The sequence below is a fragment of the Harmonia axyridis genome, chromosome 7 (assembly GCF_914767665.1).
Source record: "Harmonia axyridis chromosome 7, icHarAxyr1.1, whole genome shotgun sequence".
Classification (NCBI taxonomy): Eukaryota; Metazoa; Arthropoda; class Insecta; order Coleoptera; family Coccinellidae; genus Harmonia; species Harmonia axyridis.
The window spans coordinates 29,347,839-29,367,531 of record NC_059507.1 but is presented as its reverse complement, the minus strand read 5'-3'; the positions used below and the strand labels follow the sequence as shown (position 1 = coordinate 29,367,531).

At 33.0% G+C, this 19,693-nt stretch overlaps 1 protein-coding gene across 2 annotated transcripts in view; it reads right to left on the bottom strand.

The window, feature by feature from the left end:
• LOC123684309 overlaps nucleotides 1–19,693 on the bottom strand; it is a 58,169-nt gene that overhangs the window by 24,412 nt on the left and 14,064 nt on the right. Inside the window, exon 2 of one of the 2 annotated variants that reach the window (XM_045623519.1) lies at nucleotides 5,943–5,993. The gene's annotated coding sequence lies outside the window, so the exon portion shown is untranslated. The remainder of the gene's footprint in view (nucleotides 1–5,942; nucleotides 5,994–19,693) is intronic. The other variant, XM_045623518.1, reaches the window with a different exon arrangement.

Below are 19,693 nucleotides of genomic sequence, written 5' to 3'. Positions count from 1 at the left end.
TGAGAGCCGAGATATTTAAAGTGGTGCCCTTTCAAATTGACACACTATACATTCTAATTTCTATTTCGACAGAAAATATCTTCTTATCAAATAATCAAGGACAAGTTTACAGATTGTATGTTATGATTGATCAGGACAAGTGAAATTTCATGTTTAAACTTTCTACAAATTCATCATATTTAGATTTCAGGAATTTGTGATATATTTCTTATTTTTTAGATTCAAAATGTAGGATATAACTCTTATTACTCTTTCCCAACCGTCAATAAGTTCTTACGCTGAATATTATCATAGGATTGCGAAGGAATCTGTTTCGAGTATCATAAATCTTACATCAGAACCATCATAAGAAATTACTATAAAAACATTGGATATAATGGAAAACAGCACGAAAGAACCAATTTGCATATTGTAAGAATAAATTGATCAAAATTCAGGAACACAAAAACGCAAGCGAAGCAAAGCTTTGCGGTTACGTTTTTCCCACTGAATGATTCAATATTCACTGTTCCTGTTCTTGACAATATACTTTTTCCAATTTAGGTTGATTATTTCCAATGGGAGAATTTTTGAATTGATCGAGAAAAATTTTACCTCCTCAAATGTTGTTTTCTACATTGAATAGGTATAGATATCACATAAAAATTTCACGATATTTTCATTCAAAATAGATGATTTTGTATTGAATTTTTCAATTACATAATTATAAATACGTAGAAGGTAATTCCTGATCTTCATGTAATTCCTGAAGAAAATATTGATTGTCAAAAATATTTGCTGATGAATTACATACTCCTGCACGCCACTGTTCAACAATTCAGAATTTCCGTGGGCCAAAAACCAGTTCAACAATCTTGAGCCCATACTATTATCATGTAGACACTCTATTCATCTTTCAAATTTGATGGACAAGAGACATTAATATATTTTAATAGTTGAGGATCCGATTCACATTAGAATTTCATTCATTTAGAATATTATATTTTTCTGAGCTCGAACAATAGATATAAATTTATAGCACCAATTTGATCTTGACCTCTCAACTGATATAACTTTATAATTATAACCCTTTCTCTAGGAGTGGTGCTATTACTGCTATTATCTAGACATACTTTCATATTTCATTGAAATGCGTAAGAATTGAAATTCAGTCGAATTACATTATCAGAGACTGAATATACATATTAAGTACCAAGGAACCAAGAAAGAAAAACTGATATGTAATAAATATATGCGAGTATCTAGCAGCAATTTGAAGAAATTAATTGTTGTAACATTAACAAGAACTACTCTTTACTTGAAGCAGTAGGGAATATGCCGAGAAATGAGGACAGCATTTTGGCTGACGAATTAAGTTTTTTCAAAGAAAATAGAGTAGAAAACTCATGAACTGTTATTTTGAAAAAATGTTCATGAACCTGAACTGAATCGCAATTTATTCACTTCAAACGATTACAAATGGAATGAAAAGCTAATAGAATTTAATGGAAATATTGTCTGCTTTTATCCTTTTTCTCGTATGCTCATTTTCCGATCAGATGAAAAATAAATATTCATACGGAATTTCAGGAGGATAGTTTCATCAAAACCTTTCATCTAGATAAGTTCTGTATTCTGCCTCCTGATGCCCAGCCAGCGCTTTACTCCATTTTTCCGTTGAAACATAAAGCGAATAAAATAAATGAAAGATAATTGAAGCTCAACGCCTAACTGAAAACATATAATCAGGTATAATAAATCTATTTCCACAGAATAAAATTGTTACTTTATTATTATAAATTGATTATATAATTCATGTACCTAATATCGATTGATCTTTTGTTCCAATAACTTTTACCTCACTATAGTTATAAAATTCTTTGCATGCATCATTATAAATGGGGATCTCTTCATAGTCTTTAAGTCATCAACTTATTAAACAATGTCCGTTGTTTCGTCACACTATGTAAACATTCACTGCCTCGATGTGCCGCTATGGTTTCTTCTTCCTCCGATTAATCTTCAAAAGCGTGGCGTAACTTCATTTCTAACGGAAGAACATTAGTTATGTATGAAGATAGATTACTCTTATTCATGTCTAAAATAAATAAACGGCGAAAATTAGTTGACCGAACATTAATTCAATGTTAATCTGATCAGAATATGAATTAATGAGTATTTGTGAATATATTGAATCATATAATTTTAGATATAGGCACTGTCATCAAAATATTCATTTATAATTGCCAATTGGCACCTATGATCAGAAACTGCGAATATAGTTTTTAATGTAAGATTAATTCATTGGAATCCTTCAACAGGAAAACTTAGTAACCAGATCTAAATTTTCCAAAATTAACCTTCTTTCGAAGAACAGAATCTGAAAATTTCCTAATGGAAATAACTTGATGAAGGTTATCCGATAATAGGTCCCATTTTGAATATCCTGTTTTCTAGACAGCTGTCTCTTTTGAAGCTTTCATCTTTTATCATTTAATAAGCACTTTGGGCAATCGTGAAGCCTCTTTTCGGCTGGTAACGGTGAAAATGGTGGAGTCGATCTTGGGAATTAGGCTTTTCAAAAGCGACCATCATATGTTGCATAAAGACTTAGGTCTTAAAGCCCAACTGAGGCTGGTCCTGCCAGGCTATTTCCATCTCGGCTGGACAAGCGCAATATAAAATGCATTTTTTTTAAATTATATGCACACACCAGGATGATTGAGAAGCTTTTACCAGCTAGACTGTTGACAATGCATTTTTTAATTTTTTCAGCCGGGCTGAACCAGCCTCAGTGTAATGCGAGCTTAAGGCTTTAAAGTTCACCTAACATAAGCACTCAAGCCGGTCGATCAACAGCAGCGTCATATCTTGGCTGATTGGGTCCTTGAAGTGCATCAAAATTTTCATCGAAAAATCATGTTCAGTGATGAGGCTCATATTCACTTCGGATGCAACCTGGCTACGTTAATAAGCTGAAACGTCGCATTTGGGGCTCGGAAAATACAAGAATATTTTCAAATGTATCCAACAAATAAAGTTAACTAACTAAATGACGTTTCGCTGCCTGATATTTTTTTTTAAATACCTTGATCCTTCTTTTGATATGACATAAATTCAATTTAATCTATTTCCTTCAGATGAGAGTAGAGATTAATCAAAATATTTACAATATTACTGCTAGAAGATATTGCTGCAAGAACGATCGCATCAGCCTAGGTATGATTGCCTGTTTGCCACAAAAACCAAAATAATTCAATAAATAAAATCTGATAATCATCAAATTTCTAATATTGTGTAATTTAACCTCCAGGAGTATGATACAGGGGAGCAGACGCCAAACAATATGTTTGTATGTTTTTTTCTAAATCGCAATTGTCTTAGTTGTAATTCACTATTCAGAGTAGAATTTCAATTACCATTAGAGATTTGAAAAACTCATTATGAGTCTGTTCAAACATGTAGACTGATTATCGCTAGGTACTAATCCTTAACTTCGTTGGATATTATTTATATTCAACCAGTTCCATACTAATTAGAAAAGAATTTGAATTATCTATTGGAATGAAGAATTAATGAGTGCACTCGTGCTACACCTACACTTATCTGACCTTCATTCTCATCGCTGTAGTGTTCAATTAGGAAGAAAATTGTTACGTCTATAAATGTAGGTACTATTAGACTACTATTACCAACACTCCACCATTCAATACTGAGATATGCTATTCAGATCGCAGTTCGAACAATAATATCCGGGTTTTTTCATTTGTAACCTTGAAAAAAATAAATGTGGATGCCTTTTGATAAATACTACAAATTTAACAGTAAGGCCCTCTCCCCATTTGTCTACGGTATAGAAATGCGGAATCAGTAAGCTCTGGTGTTCCATTCTAACAAAACGGAGATACTTGCCATAAAAGCAACGAAACAATCGCAATTTGTCATGAAAATTTTCCTGGCCGTGTTTTTTTTTATGTGATCACAATTGGCCACCGAGTGTATATGATTTAATATCAATAGATTTTTTTCTTTCGTGCAACCTGAAGGATAAGATCTATGCCAATGCTTCACAATCGATTCAAGACATTTAAGATGATATTCGTGTAGCTGTTAAGGATATTAGTACAGCTTCAAATGTGCGAATTGGTCTTGTAAAATTTTATGAAAATGATATGGTGCTGCAACTGTATCCGAGGCTGCCATTTGACTGATATCGTTTTATAACGTTAAAGGCATATCTTCCTCTTCACAATAAAATAAGCATCTATTGATTTGTCTGGAGATTTGCCCTTTTCACATCAAAATGAAACCTCTTTTTGGAGAACCCTCTAGTTTCAGGTTCAAATATTTCTTCAATATTTTTGAACATAGGAACAAGTTCATTATTCATCACCAAAGTTTGATTATAATCCTGTCTACTGTTTTTTCAGTAATGATTGATAAAATAATCAGCATTTTGTTGTTGCATTGTGATCTTAGATTAAGATTCAAGGGCGGTTCTATTGCATTGCGACATAATGGTTTATTGTGCTCTCCATCAGAGCTATTCTCACTCTTACGTGATCTACATATCGCCTTTCAGTTCCAGAGTTATATTGAACTCCTGTATCTGGGATGGCTTCAAGGAGTTTACTTCCTCACTTCCGTTTCTTGTTCAAAGCAGATTTTGCATTTGCTGGTGATGGCAAAGAATTCCATCACCAGGTGATCTAGAGTTTCTTCCTCCTCGCCACAGAATCTGCACTCGTTGTTTTCTGCTAGGCCCATCCTCATGAGGTGCTGAGGCGAAAATTGTTAGGAATCCAGTGAGGAAGTGTATATTCTTGATGAGAAGCAGATACTTCCTAAGAAGTAAGTAAATTTAACTTCAGATATAAATCTGAAGTTAAAGTTCCGAAGACACTTTTTGAAATGTTCCAATCCTGGACGATTCTGGCAGAGTTTTTCTCTGGACACTGTTGGTTCTGAGGCCAATGTGAGAAGTTTGTGCTCCTTTTCTGGCAAGTTTGTTGCCCCCTTCATTTCCTTCAAAAGTGATAGAGAACCCAAACTGAAAAGTTCGAGTTTCTTTCCTATTTCGTTGAGTTTTCTTCGTAACTGCAGTAACATCTTAGAATGGACGATATGAGAGCTCAATGCATTGATTGCAGCCTGATGCAGTCAAAACGTATCGCTAAAGTACATTTCTGATAGTTTATTACTAGAATGGTTGTGGGTTTGAACGGAACTCTTTTTTAGTATCGTATTAATCTCTCCATTTCCAATTATATTGCCTTTTGAATACTGACCAATACCAACATTTATGAATATCTCTAAATGTTGAGATTATATTTGATTGTTGAAAGATCACAGTACATTATGTTAAAAATAATCCGTGGTTGAAAATCTATTTGTGGCTTAAGATAACAGTAGATTACTTGAAACCACAACTTTCAGCGAGTCATCACTTAACAGTAACTCTAAACCTGGATATAATCTGCTTGGTTTGAACCCGAAAGTATACACATTTGGCGAGTAATGTGTAGCATGAGATGCCACCTATCGAGGGACTCTCCAATGCTCGAAACTAGTGCCCGAAAGTCGAAACCATTACACGATTGGTTGTCGCAAATTTCCATTCTAATATTCGAAATTAAGAACAGTCATTGTGGGTTTTACTAAGTTATGGCTGTGATGATAACAATTTAATCTTTTCAAGTACCATTATTTATAAAATAATTTTTATTCAACAATTTTTTCCAACGCCCACAACCATCTTTCAGAATCAATTGAAATATTTCATTGTATAAATCATGAAATTTCTTCTTGAATTAATACATGGAAATTATGTCAGCATCTTTTTCTTATGAACCCAGTCCCATATGTTTTTGTTTAATATACAATATGTATCCAAATCACGAAAAAGAAACTTTCTCAAATCATAGGATATATCAAGATTATGACACAAATGAATGGAAGCTTACCTCGACTCTACTCCATCATATGAATCCACACGAGAACGAAATCACGACCTGAAAAAAAAAACAAGTATATAAAGATGAACATCATCAGATTTCTCTGAATAATGATGAGTCATACAAGTAATTACAAACACGATGATATCAACTCTGAAACGAGTAAAATATTCTATACGCTGCTGGTTAGACAGGTATAACAACACATACTTAAAATGGAAATCACAGTCGAATTTGGAAATATTTTTTTCTACTGTTGACATCACTGCGATCTGAAGCCTCACTTAAAGGAAAGAAAACCCGAATAGTAATATTGGATGAAGTGATATATTATCATGATCAAATGAATATTCGCGAATATATCTGTTCAATGAGATAATATAACTCTTTAAATATATAGTTATGATGTTATAATAATAAATTTAGGATATCCAGGAAATAATTCTCATTTTTGCAATAAGGAATTTCAAAAAGGTTCACTATATTTTATCCCAATACCTCAAATCATTCAAACTATTGGAGTGCATTATCCAAAATTCAAAATTTGAGATTTTAAAGGTTTAAAACTTTTTTCAAATAATTCAAAAAGTTTATAAAGTTAATAAACTGTTATTCCGGTAGCTAGGTATTCAAATTTTTTTTTTATTTCAGTAAAGAAACTGAGTTTTTGGTTTCCCCTCGTACACTTAATGAACATCAATGGTATTCTGAAGGTCAAAAGTAAATTATGACTATGTGGTCATGCATAAATTTTCCACAGATTTAGGTAGACATCAACCATCACCATAACATATGTATTGTAAACAATGTTTATGAACAAAAGCTAATTCATGTATGTTGTCATTATTTACCTACTCAGTGAATTCGTGATTCATATTTTATCTAATTGGCGATTTCAGATATTTTAATGGATATATATTATTAGGAAAATACGTTTCGTCATTGTTTCAACATATTGTATACTGGGTGATCCAAATAAAACAGCCGAATATTTAAGTATCAACTATTTAACTACGAGATAGTTAATTTTTTATTTGGAAATAGACTTCTTATTGTGATTGAAAATTTGTGGCAGTATAATCTTCTGTCTAAGTGGAGTGGCAACCCGCTCAAGAATAAAAAATGTAATAAAGTTGAGGGATGAACAATTTAGAAGCCAATGATGAACAATTTAAACATTGAAGAGACACATTTGTATGTTGCCAAGCCATTCAAGGGGATAGGTTGGTAATATGAATCTATGTTCTATAAATTTACGTCTGGTTTCCATCTGATCAAAATATCGAAATGTAAATTCACTCTCAAAAATCTCGCTTCATTGAAAATATTAAATATTGATTAGTTTGATAAATACACTCAAATTACAATTATTTCATGACCATTTTTCAATGCTTTGAATCACAATCGTTTCAGATTTCATATTTTTAATAACTTGTAATGTACATCATACATTCTCGGCAGTTTTCATGGAAATTCATGAATGATTATGTTTGAAGTAATCATATCTCATTTAAATTAATTTGGAGATTAATTGATGAGAGGTGTTTTTCGAATACTACTAAATTTTCACGAACTTTCTTCATTCAAAACCAATTCACAATATTTCCGTATTGAACTGAAAATTTCTTCAATTTCTACATAACGATATCAGCTCTGGAATGGAGTGTATGCGACTATGCGTTATTAAAATGTCTGATTAGTAATTTCCTCAAACCCTTCTCTCAATTGAAACGATTAGATCGTCTAGTCATAGTACCTTCTGGTTCACATATATTCACCAATCTCTCTGTAAACTGTGCCTGAAATGACCAAGAAGACATTGAACTTGATGAGAGTTCATCTCAACATAAGGTACTACTTGCATAACCAGTTTGTGAATTCATGAAATTTCAAGTCGAAAATTGCAGACGTTTTACTAATTGGTTATGGAGACGATCAGATACCTTCAGTCATTTATGACATTTAAGAAGTTCGATGTATGGTTTTTTTGGGTTGGAGAGTTCGTCAAGAAGTTTTCACAGCGGGAATGCTAAAACTCGACATTTTGATAATACTAAAGGGTGTTTTTTTAAAGCTATAGAACTTTAAACTGCAATAAAACAACGATGGATTATTCGATTGACATGAATTTTATTTAGCCGCAAGATAATCTTGTGGCATTACATTTTAAAAATGATTTCTGGCATATGACCGCCACGGTTGGCTCGGATGTAGTCCAATCTGGACGTCCAATTTTCGATGACTTTTTCCAACATTTGTGGCCGTATATCGGCAATAACACTGTGAATGTTGTCTTCCAAATGGTCAAGGGTTTTGTAGCTTATCCGCATAGACCAATGACTTTACATAGCCCCACAGAAAGTAGTCTAGCAGTGTTAAATCACAAGATCTTGGAGGCCAATTCACAGGTCCAAAACGTGAAATTAGGCGGTCACCAAACGTGTCTTTCAATAAATCGATTGTGGCACGAGATGTGTGACATATTGCGCCGTCTTGTTGAAACCACAGCTCCTGGACATTATGGTTGTTCAATTCAGGAATGAAAAAGTTAGTAATCATGGCTCTATTCTATACCGATCTTCATTGACTGTAACGTTCTTGCCACCATCGTTTTTGAACAAGTACGGACCAATGATTCCATCAGCCCATAAAGCGCACCAAGCAGTCAGTTTTTCTGGATGTAACGGTGTTTCGACATACACTTGAGGATTAGCTTCACTCCAAATGGGGCAGTTTTGTTTGTTGACGTAGTCATTCAACCAGAAGTGCGCTTCATCGCTAAACAAAATAAAATGGACGTAGTGCGTGATAAGTATTCCACACAGAACCATTATTTTCGAAATAAAAATTACACTATTTGCAAGCGTTGTGCATGATGAATTCAATTCATGATGAATTGCCAAACCAAACTGAGAATAAATCACTTAAATCGGTCGCCATCTTGAACAGTAATGCCAACTTAAAGTTATATACCTCGAAAAAAAACACCCGTTACCTAGATCTGTGAGTAGAATTAATAAAAGAAATAGAGCAATTGACTATACTTTAATGAAAATATATAATTTGTCACTCTTGGCTGAAATTCCAAAAATTACAGACATTTCAGCAAAATAATAACATTTTGTTTCCTTGAAATATAAAGACGCAATAAAAACTTTTGAATACATCGGAGAAATTGAGAAAAGAATACAGAAACTCAACGATTTTCAGTTGATTCTTGTCAAGAGAGCAGCCATTAGGTTGAAAACGAAAACAATAAAGCTTTGTGTTAAATTTGCTGCGTTATTTTCAACATTTTCGCTAAACACACACAAGAGCTCCTTTCCAAGTTTAACAAGTGTCATTGTTTTTGCTCGAGTAGTTTCTTCTGTTCGTCCTGTATGTTCCATTCGAATGAACAAAAGAATTGTGTTGAATGGAAAGACATCCAAGCTCAGAGGATAAGAGCTCATTCGTTTCATGAAATTAACATGTGACGTAACATTTGCCCTCATTTTATTTCAACACAATTTTCTTGTTTCTGTTTTATGGGTTTTCCACTTTTTCACGCTCATGTTGTGTGAAAATAACCATTTTGTAATAATTTGCTATTATTGTTTCTAATTAAATGAATAACAGAGGTAAATGGTAATTTGAGATTTATTCACTAGTAATAAGTTCCTGAATATCGAAATCAATTTTTTTTTTTTTTTATACGCATCTCTCGGGAAAAGACTGAGCTTATAACGCCCTTTCAAGCGCCCCGAGATGAATTTAGAATAAATCGGTTTGTGCGTGTCTTAAACTGCTGCAAGTTGTAACCCAGGGGGAATACATCTTGAGGTAGAGTATTCCATAGCCTTGCAGTTCGGTAAAGAAAAGCCTTCTGATACACCGATGTCCTAGCTGTAGAAAGATGCACGACAAACTGGTGACTATTATCGGCTAGCCTTGTTCGTCGATCAAATTGAGCCCCTGGAGGAATCATGGAGGCAATGGCAGCAGAACACCTTCCGTTGTAGTATCTGTAAAAAAGGCATAAGTCTCCAACCTTCCTACGGTGATCGAGACTATGAAGGTTGGATATGTTTTTAATATTGAATTGAATGGGTATGAAGAGAGTATTTCGGTTGAAAGCGGAACTAATTTTGAGTGTTTATTCCTGCGAAACAGCGAACTATCATTATGTCCATATGTTTGTAATTTTCGAATTACGTGCCGAGAATATTCTCAAGCAATTGGGTTCTATTTGCTGATGACGAATTACTGGTCAAAATCAATTATGTTCATTCGATCGTGCGTCGTATGTACACAAAAACTAGAAGATAGAACAATAGAGGTTCGAAATGTTCAGGGTAAGTTCATAAACCTGCAGGATCCGAATATTTCAATTAAGCTCGAAATGGGGAAAATCCGAAATCATCATTGATGGTGGAATTAAAGTTCAAGCGAAATTTCGAAAGAATTATAATTGTGTTATTGGAGAATACGAAAAAAAAAGGTCAAATTTCGATATTTTTGATTGTTTACAATCTATACGTCAGATTTCACTCATACAGTGAGTTTTACAAAAAATCATCTATGCAGCTTCTGAAAGGAAAAAATCAATCAATGTTTCTCTCATCTAACAATTTTTTAAATCACAGAAAGTCTTCCGGTGAAAGACCTGATTTATTTCGAAGTTGTTTCCACCCTTGGAGACCACAGGAGTGTATATAGACATATACATATTCTGTCCTGTTGTCTCCATGGGTGCTATTGGCGCCTGAATGAACGACCGTCGAAAGCTCCGGACTTGAGGTATGTGCTTTTCTCTTGATATATTCTATTGTTCTGTATAAGATATCAACACAAAATCCCGCAAGAAAATTGAAATGATTATTCTACATGTACAGGCAGAATATCCTAAATAAAGGTGTTTTTTTAGAGCTATAGAAATTTAAACTGCAATAAAACAACGATGGATTATTCGATTGACATGAATTTTATTTATCCGCGAGATAATCTTGTGGCATTACATTTCAAATATGATTTCTGGAATATGACTGCCACGGCTGGCTCGGATGTAGTCCAATCTGGACGTCCAATTTTCGATGACTTTTTCTAACATTTGTGGCTGTATATCGGCAATAACACGGCGAATGTTGTCTTCCAAATGGTCAAGGGTTTGTGGCTTATCCGCTTAGACCAATGACTTTACATAGCCCCACAGAAAGCAGTCTAGCGGTGTTGAATCACAAGATCTTGGAGGCCAATTCTCAGGTCCAAAACCTGAAATTAGGCGGTCACCAAACTTGTCTTTCAATAAATCGATTGTGGCACGAGCGGTGTGACATGTAGCGCCGTCTTTTTGGAACCGCAGCTCCTGGACATCATGGTTGTTCAATTCAGGAATGAAAAACTTAGTAATCATGGCTCTATACCGATCACCATTGACTGTAACGTCCTGGCCATCATCGTTTTTGAAGAAGTACGGACCAATGATTCCACCAGCCCATAAAGCGCACCAAACAGTCAGTTTTTCTAGATGTAACGGTGTTTCGACATACACTTGAGGATTAGCTTCACTCCAAATGCGGCAGTTTTGTTTGTTGACGTAGCCATTCAACCAGAAGTGCGCTTCATCGCTAAACAAAATGAAATGGACGTATTGCGAGATATGTATTCCGCACAGAACCATTATTTTCGAAATAAAATTGCACTATTTGCAAGCGTTGTTCAGGCGTGAGTCTATTCATGATGAATTGCCGAACCAAACTGATAATAAATCACTTGACAGCTGTTAAATCGGTCGCCATCTTGAACAGTAATGCCAACTTAAAGCTATATACCTCGAAAAAAAACATCCTATATCAACCCGATAAGATGTGTCACGGAAATATTCAGTAATAAATTCAGATGATGTGATCAGCTTTGAAGTTTGCACGGTGTTTGAAATTGGTAGTTCATTTCAAAATTCCAAATCTCAACTGTGTCGGTTTTGTGGTGACGAAAATATTGAGTAATTTTCTTTCGATTCTCTCCTTCAATATTCGATGGTTCTGATAAAACGATCATGATGAAAATGCTCGTAAAATGCGAACTAGGCTTGAACATCCAAAATAAATTTTCATCTCAATCGAATTTGCACTTTAAAAATGAACAGAAAAAAAATTTGAAAGCTCATATTTACGGAACCACTAGTCGGATTATAACCTTCAACGGAATAAAACGAAGTATCTTACGATTGCACGTTGTTACAATCGTAAAAAATCAAATTATAGTTTTTGTTAACAACATTTCCTTCGGCAGACAAAAAGATGCGTTGACATGGAAAACATGTCGAATTTTTGAACAATTCAAATTTTCTGTTGTGATTGAGTGGGCTCATCAATGTAACCTTTAGCTAGCAAATTCTCATACTAACAGTACTGAAAGTGAGGTCACATTCAACAGTTGAGGTGACATTTGGGAAATCTTCACAACAATTCTATGTGCATACTATACAATTGGACCGATCCCTAAAATAATTCGATTGCTTTGTTGAATCTCAATTGGTGGAACGTAGAAAAGACAATTATAAATATAGAAGTATTAGAATATAAATGCAAAAAATATTCCTTCATTATTATCATATTGATCATTATTAATACTCAATTGATATAGCTTCCTCTTCCTTGAGTAAAAAATCATTTTCAACTTCTAGAAAATTCACGAAAGTACATTTTTGCTATCTACCCTGATGAATTATTTCAATTTAATGCCACAATATGAGACATAATACGGATATCCTAAAGTTTCCTTTTTGCGACCCAATATTCAGGTATTATTACTTTCATTGTGCGATCATAAAACGTTTTATTTCAAACCAAATCTTCCATAAATTGTTCTGACGAAGACAGACAAGGGAATATAAATAAGTTTCCTTGGAAACGCTAACTCTGAGCACGTAAACGAGTGTAAAAACCATGAAATGGTAGATACATTAAAAATTAATTCAATCTAAAATTTTTATCGTCATATGAAAGTTCGTGCTTCTCATTTCTTCCGATAGTCCAATGAAAAATGAGATTTTATCATATGAGAATTTCGGATAGAAGAAGTAAACATTCGAATTTCGGTTTTATGTTTCCAATTTCCACCAGAAGGATAAGAAATTACACTGAATTCAGAATACATTCATATAAGCTTGACAAAATCCAAATTGCACGATTGATTTAGAAAAAAACAGACTTTCATTAATCGAGCAAAAATTATTATTTCCTTTAGTTCGAAAAATATTCCAAATCCAAAAATCATTCAATAAACAGCCAATTGTTTAAAGAAGAAAAAATGGTCAAATATGAATTCTTCAAAATTTTAGCCATTGATTTTTTCCTTTGGATATCCATGGATCGGAATGACGATCTTGGAGGATCAATGCGGTAGCATAACTCATTTTTGTACTAAATTTAATGTAAATAACTCTCATAGTTTCCGAGAAATTCTCTGGATGGATTTCTATCCATTCCAAAACGTAAACTGTTAAAATTTCAGAAAGACGGAAGGAGCTTTTTTTCCCTCTTCTTAATTTTTATCAATCACAAACTATCAATTTTGAATTACAAATGGTTTCTAGATTAAAAAAAAACTGTATGACAGAATCTGTCAGCAGTTTTTTCGAGTTGTTTCCACCAGTACTAATGTTTCTCATTAAAATTTTAGTAAGCAACCTATTTTATAAATTTTTTCGAAATAAAGAGGAGCCCTTATTATATTACTTATACCAAAATAATAAACCAAATAAAATAATAGAATTTATACAATTTATTTCATTTTATTCCAACCAAACTTGAGTTAATTATTTCCAATAAATAATAATCCGTTGGAAACATTTGAGAAGTAATTAATGTTTTTTTTTTGAGTATACCTACTTATATTTTTAGAGAGTGAAAGTAACATTGTGAATATACACTGAAAACACTGTGATGTATTCAATCCACTTCCAAAGAGAATTGATCTCATCTACATATATCGAGAATAAACTTGATCAAGTGAGTTTTTCTATTCAACTTGTACCTATATCCTCCGGAAATCCATTCCAAACCTGTTTACGGTGTTATGCACTTGATCGTCTGCAAAAGTAGTTCAAGTACCCAAGAAGCGCATGCTTCAGCTTCTTTAGTGCAACCGAAGAAAGTTGATTCATTAAAAAGGAAGCACATGAATTAATGAGAGAACACGAGTAGGAAGTTGAATACACCACTACAAAATTCTTAAGAGGTCGAGCAGGTTTCCGATGAAAATACGAGACACAAGAGATCGTTCAGGTAAAATTTGGTCCATTGAAAGCTGAACTGATAATAAACCTCTTTTTTTTACTGCAGGTGACTAATACTGCTTATCTACCGACAACAATACGAGTTCAAAGATACTACGAGAGATTTTAATCTTGAGAGACACGTTTGGAGTATAGAAGAAATAAAAAATACGACAGAGAGAAAATATTATTACGTCAACGGTTAAACAGATATTCCTATGGAAAACTTTGAGGAAAATACTGAAATGTATCATCATCCTAAATGAGTTGAATCATTCACAAATATCCATTCAGATTCTCTCATTAACTTTATCGTAATAGGTCATAAAAAAGTTAGTTGTTATAAACTTTACATTGCTCATTATTCATTCTGAATATAACTCATCTAATAATGAAAAATATAAAAAAAATGAGTGAAGCTTTTATATTCATGCGCTGTTTGCGCTCTTCGAGATAACAGAACTATATATTTAAAATATACCTATAGGGTGTTCCCATATTAGACGTGAACCTTGAAAGAGGTGTTAGTATCACTTATTTGCTGTCGATTGATCCATATTTATTGAAAGCCGAAAATAATTAGTTTCCGAGTTATTGGAGTTCTTATGTTTTTTGAAAACTTCCTCACCTGACTTCATATTTCGTCAAATTTTTTTAAGTTGACCAAGATTGATTGGAATTTCGGATAATTTTCATCAGAAAAAGTTATGATATGTATGAAAAAAGCAATTATTAGATGTTGAATAACAATTAGTATATGATTTGAAAGTTGGTTTATGAAGAAAAGAATAGATTTATGTATAACAAAATTATTTCATAAAACTCCGAATGCCTTCTTTTTCCTAAAAAAGTTTTCGTTAGAATCCAGACGTTAGTTTTGTTTCAGCAGATTTTTATTTGAAAGGTGAAAGAAGCAAAGAAAAGAAAGTAACATTTTTTATTGCAATTAAACTCAAAATTTCAGTAGAAAATGTGTTCATGTATTGTATTTGGAATGACCTCCACCATTTCTAATGCTAGGACGTGCCCTCTTTCTTATTACTTCAGTTGTTACTTTCCGCCTGAAAAATACTCTCAATCTTCTCGCTGCGTAGTCTATTCTAACGATGTTAGACCCTTAATTATCGCTGGCCACGAGATAATCCAAAATTTTCTGTGTTTCTGGTTTCGCTGTCAACATGCAATTTTGCACTAAGCTTTAATTATTATTCAACTACTAAATACTCAAAAAAAAAGGAAAACAAAATATCTTCTGATATATCTCTCTGACTAGAAATAATATTCATTCAAATCCTATTTAAGTATTAAGAAAATACTTAAAATATAGATGAAAAAACCCTCAATAAAAAAAAAATTAATCTTGTCAGAAACAGATATTTCAAAAGTTTTAGTTTTGTAAAGATTACAAAACACCTGTGAATTTTCGAATTGATTTAGATGAGTAGTTCTCACAGAAATTCGATCAACACGCATACCAAGCACAATAAGCACATGATTTTCTCTACCGGTAATATTACTTGCTAACAAACATACGTGACAAAATGATTGAAAGGAAGTTGAAAGATTCCCCAAATATTTTTCTTCTGAACACGTTCTGTAAAACAAAGAAACGTCGAGCTCATGTTGATCCCTGTCATGGTTGTCAATTCAAATAACAGGTGTCATTAAAATGCAATTGCATTCCATGCATGACAAGATTTGTAGAACCTATCCAACATAGAGACCGCAAGAATTCTTCCTGTTTTTCGACGTTTCAATTTTGTTTGAGTGTGATTATTCGAATGAAATTTTGTGATTCACATATTGAAAAACAAAGCATAACCTAACCTTACTCAACCTATCTGGCATGAAGGCCCCAAAAACACTTCCTATTATACCACTATTTAATTACATATTTCCTGATGTAAATAATCAAAAAGAATAGGACAAGCTTACGTACAAAGTTTTATGTAAGATATAGTTGTCAGTTGAAATGTACCACTTTTCAGAATTTTTTTATGGTTGCATATATTTTCTATGAATGAAATACAGTTCGATAGAATACATAATTATCTATAAAAATATACTGATATATTTAGTTCATGGTGATGGCAACATATGGAAAAAAATGTATACAATATTCACAATATTTAGTTCAATGACCCTCAATATTGATTAATTAATAGGTTGACATCTACCAATTAATTAATTAATCAATTAATTATTACACAATATTGATGAAATTACAATAAGCCAATCCATTTTCAATATGCATACTCGACCGAAAGTGTTGAAAAAGATCGAAACTCATCAATTCCTGACACACGCTATGGCGGTATTTTGCATCTCTATACATATAAGGTTCAGATGACACGTAAACAATGCATTGAAGATATGGCGATTTTTCGCATCGAACTTTTCAAACAAGCAAAATTGATATGAATTGGCCACCAAGATCTTGTTATTTATCGCCTTTAGATTTTTTTGAGGGTTATGCGAAGGATCGTGCTTATGCCGATAATCTTCAGACTATTGACGATCTGAATGAAAATAAACATCTGACAAATTATTGGTGATATATTGCCAGAAATGTGCCAGCAATTCATCGAAAGTAACCAATGATCGTGTCCTGTAAGAGATCACGTGGAGAACATTTGAATGATGTGGATTCTTTACGGATAACCCTTCATATTAGTTTATATCATCATATTAGATAAATATAAAATTCAGGACGGTAATTTTCATCAATTGTGTATCGAATCCATCAAATAATGGATATTGAAAATTGTAGGTCCTTGCACTGTTTTCATATTTGTGAATTTATGTTGAAACAAGTTTGCTATCGGTATAAATATAACCTTATTTAGGCCATATATTAAATAGGCTTCAGAATATGTGCAGATATCATTTCAAAATCCATTTCCATTGCAAATCAGTATACAGGTCTTGAACTAAGTTCGAAAATCATTTCGAAGATTGAGTCTCTTATAAGACGTCGTTGGGCGACCTCAGTATTTGTATTTGTATGTATAAAATGTTTGTGAGAAGATGGATGAATCTCGCTAACGATCCCAAGTTCACGTCATTGATCTCCTTGATGTTTTCGTCCATGTCATATCTATTTTAGGTCAATCGTTATTTGTTGAAAGTCGGTTGTTTGGTGAAGCGAATGTTTTTAATACACTCGAACAAATAGATACAGTACATTGAATTTTCCGACACCAAGGAACGCCCCTGGCTGTTCCTTGTGGTCTGTCATGTGGAATAAAGTGAAACAAATAATTGAACTTTATTCGGACGTTACACAGTACCTACATCATAAATATTCGATTCTAACTGTGCATGAAGGTCAATGTTTTCGTTCTATCGTGAAGGGTCTACAAATCGTATTTTATTCAGTTATGAAATTCACCAATAACCTAGGTCCTAGAGGAATTGAGAGTTCTTTCGGAATAGTAAGATTTTATTATAAAATTTTTCATTTCTCAGGGTTCAATCATTGATTCTGAATTCCGAACCAAATATTCAAACTTCATGAGTTCAAGATTAAATATTCATAATTCATACATTATAGTTATGTCACAATCAGAAAAAACTGATTCAAATACTTTTCGATAATAGATCTGTTAAATTTTTGGGTTAATGATTTTAATTGAATCGTTATTGAAAATAATGAACCAAAATTCATTGGAATTACATACCTGTATATTTTATGTATACTATTATTCACTCGACTTAGTCTATTCTTACAGGAACATCCTTGTACGCTCAACGTGATAAAGAAGTGAAGTAGAACCTCTGACATAGTTTGATGAGGAATTGAAAGTAAGATCCTTGTCAATGAATGAAGCTCAATTAAACCTTCTACGATCGGATAGTTAATAATGTACAATATATTTATTCGATCATCAAGCTTAAAATAAGATTTGAATTCATTAAAGAGGAAATTACAATGATGAATTCTCTGATGAATATTTCGAAAGATGAATGTATTCATTGTTACGATTCGACTATTGTTATTATTTCCTGATGTAAAGCATTATATGTCAACTCGTACAAAGAGAAAAAACATATTCCGAAAGAAGGTTTGAACATTGATTCATTCATTCTGAAATCTGAATAAAGTTGTTGAATATTCATAACTCAGAAGTAAGCATTCGGTTAATTTATTGAGAAATAGGTTTTTCGATGAAATTTTTTGGTTTTTAGCATTCAAAATTGATAGAATGAATTCAGTATCGGTATAGTAATCGATATTTTGTTTAGTATTTCCAATAATGAATATTCGGAATCGGTCAAGAAATTGAAAATAGAAGAAGTCCGACCATCTTACAGTTTTCGAACGCATGAGTGTTGGAATTACCTTCTGCAAAGAATATTAGACTTTCTCTCTTTCAGTCAAGTTTTGTGAAATATTATCGAAATTCAATGAAAAATTCAGATTATATATCCTAGTGACTTTAGTATTGTATCTTAACAGTTGGTGTGATTGTTTGGAAAATTGTCAGAATACAGAATTTGAATAGTTCGTTTCGAATTTTGAGTTAATTTACAAATAGGCATTAAATTTGTGAATTATGTCTGACGAAATCGATTTAACACCACCAGAATAAAGAGAAATTGCGAATAATGTTGCAAATCATTTCACTATATCCAAATTAAATTATATTGACAATTGACGTGTATTGACATTTGATGGAATCGGAAGTCAGTGTAGACAACTACAAAACGAAAAATATAACTGAAAACAATGCTGTGATGAGTTCATTACAGCACCGTTTTTAGTACTGTAACCAACTCATTACGATACTGAAATAGACGAATATTTTTTCACGTAGACTTTTTTGGGGTTTGATTCGGAAAACCTCAGTTAGAATCTTCGATAATTAAAGATTTTTTCATTTCATAAGTCGTTTTTATCAATTATCCGACATATGTATTATACGAGAAAGAAAGGAATGATAAACTTAAGTATAAAATCCTCGAATACGTCTTGCAAAACACCTAATTAAAATCCAATTCTCGTCCTCTGCCTCTCTACCAATGCCGCCTTTTTCTAGCTCTTCAAATTATGTTTCCCATATCGGGTATGATGAAAATATTTATCCGTCCTTACGTTCATTCGGGCGTTAAGGAAGGTTGGAAAGCAATTTGGCTAAATTCAATCTCTAAATCACATTTAATGCTTTGCCTGTAGCGTCAGTAACACAGCGGGATTACTTTTCTGTTCGCTGGGCAGAATCCGTGAGAAGGTGAAAAAAAAAGAAGAGGATATATTTTCACGCAAACTCGAATTCTTCCGCTCAGGTGGAATATCAGTCGGTATGAAACGAATTTGAATGGAATTTAATGAGGAATAAACAGTGATGACGTCTTTTAAGATAAATTAGGTTTAAGTCGGCTGGTTCGCTTCTTCCAGACAATCTGGACGATATTTTCAATGAAAGTAGGATAAAATTGTAATAAAGGGTTTTCCAATAAAAGATTTCATTTTGGAATTGAAAAAACATGAGTATATTCTAAG